The following is a 2,460-nucleotide window of genomic DNA, read 5'->3' on the forward strand; positions in this document are numbered from 1 at the left end:
CTGATCAAGGATTTGCCAGGTCCCTGGAGAAACTCTTCTAAACCATAGCAGGGATAAGACCCTAAAGCAAAAAAAAAAAAAAAAAAATGATGGCAGATTTCCATCTAATCACAAAGAAAGCAAATCTTCCCAGAATAGAAAAGGGGAAATATCTATTCCTTTATCCACTCAAAACATGCATGAATACTCCTTACAGGAGTAGCATTCTTGTCCCCACCTCCTCAATAAGAATGTGACTACATTAGATAAACTAGTTGTCATTTATTTCTATTTCAGGGTTGAGTGTGATACCCAGCAACCTGTTACACTCTATGATGTGAAGTCCATCTTAGGGAAGGATAGAGATGGAAAAAGCTGGAGTGTGTTGGTGTGTGAGGGGTTACACAAGCTGATGTACTGTTTCTGAAAAGGAAAGAATTGCATTCTTCTTCAAATATTCCAGTAATAAATTCCTGTCATTGAAAAAAAGAAAGCCCTTTAACTTCAGTAGAATCATGTTAGATAAATGAGCCTTAAACCATAGACAGTTGGGTACACATATTTTACAATCCAGATTATTTTCTAACTCCAAGAATTAGAACGGCAGAAATAATTTACCCATTCTGTTTATGTCAAAACCTAAGCCAAGCTGGAGCTCTCTCCATTTAAGACTGGGAAACAAAGAGCATCTGAATTTTTTACTAAAATTAATTAGTCAACATAAAAACATAAAGAGCAATGAAGATAAATATGAAAAATATAATTGTGTACTATAAAAATTCAAGAATATGCTGACCATAAAGAATAGATAAAGGAGAAGATAACAATAAATTCAAACAAAAGTTTTGATAAAAAAATGAAGCACACAGAGAGAGAGAAATAGAAAGGGAGGAAGAGGACTTTCACTCACTGGGATATGAAAATATCAAAAGGAAAACTAAAAAGTTCCTAAAACTTGATCTATTTTGAATGAGAACTATATAAATTAGAATCAGAAATCTAGGTAAAAACTGTAGGACTGTCTCTTATAATCTATGGAACACAGACAAATAGTTTGAATGAGAGAACATTAGTATATTAAATAATGGGCACTAATGATGTGACAACAATAACAGATATGAAAAATAGAATGAAATTAAACAAAATGGAACATGTATCCTCAAAAATGAAAGAAAAGCTGATCTAAGGTAATATAAACATGGACATAAGAGTAAGAAAAATAGCAAAAGCAATCATTGAGGAAGCATAAACTATAATCATATTCAATAACAATAATCTGGTTATAAAATCTATGATTTTTATCAGTAAAAGTATTGATACAATAAAATGTATATATGTTACAGTATTTCTACACTTGATCTTAGCCAAAAGGCCGAGAAGTGATTGTTACAGTATTTCTGATAAAAATTCCAATGGTGATTTAAATTTGACAGATTGGAGAAGGTAAATAAATGAGACTATCCCAGAACATATTTAACAAGAAAAATAATGCCAGAGTACATTTTATACCAGATATAAACATGTAGTGTAATGCTAAAGTAAGATCTGATTTGAATGAATTAAATTATAAAGATATAGCTTAATAACAGAATTCATGCATCAATTAATATCAGCTGGTATTATTCTTAGAATTTTACACAAATTAACTCATTTGACAAATATAATAATTCCTTCATATATGTCCTGGTATTAGTTTTCTACTGATGCCATGACAAATTACCTCAAATTTAGTGGCTTAAAACAACAAAAATATATTATTCATAATTTCTGTAGGTCAGATGTCCAACAAGATTTTTTCCAGCCTAAAATCAAGGAGTCTCAGGGTGGTGGTCCTTACTGCTGGTTCTAGGGAAGAAACCATCTCCAAATTCATTCAGGGTATTGGCTAAATTAACTTCCTTGTGGTTGTAGGACTGAGGTCTCCGTTTCCTTTCTGGCTCTCACTCAGGTATCATTTGCAGCTTCTCGAGGCTGCCCACATTCTGTAACTTGGGTGTGGCCCCCTTTCCCAACTTCAAAGCCAACAACCATGGGATAAATCCTTGTTATACACAGACTCTCTGACCTTCCCTTCTACTGCACGTCTCTGCTTCTTTAGCCAAATATCTTTGACTACCTCTCTCCTCCCACTCCTCTTTTCTGCTTTTAAGGGCTAATGTAATTACATTGACCCTACACGGATAATTCAGGATAATCTCTCTGCCTTAATGTCAACTGATAAGTAACCTTAATTCATCTGCAAAGCTCACCACCACAGTATCTAGGTTAGCACTTAATGGAATAACTGGAAGGTGAGGATCTTAGGGGTACACCTTTAGAATTTCCCTGCCATAGTACTATCCTTACCTCAACTTTACAAATGAGTAAACTAGGTACTAAGTGGTCAAAAGCCCACCAAAGATACAAAGGCAAAAGAAGAGCAGCTAGATCCTGAACCTGAGTGTGCTGGCTCCGGAGCCTATGATATCCATCATTATATCA

The 2,460-nt window shown here is 34.2% G+C and overlaps 1 pseudogene; it reads right to left on the reverse strand.

Annotated features, from left to right (window-relative positions):
- Positions 1-1,284: 1,284 nt before the first annotated feature.
- Positions 1,285-1,363, reverse strand: LOC125117856 (uncharacterized; annotated as a pseudogene).
- Positions 1,364-2,460: the final 1,097 nt, after the last annotated feature.

Source organism: Phacochoerus africanus, chromosome 16, assembly GCF_016906955.1.
Source record: "Phacochoerus africanus isolate WHEZ1 chromosome 16, ROS_Pafr_v1, whole genome shotgun sequence".
Classification (NCBI taxonomy): domain Eukaryota; kingdom Metazoa; phylum Chordata; class Mammalia; order Artiodactyla; family Suidae; genus Phacochoerus; species Phacochoerus africanus.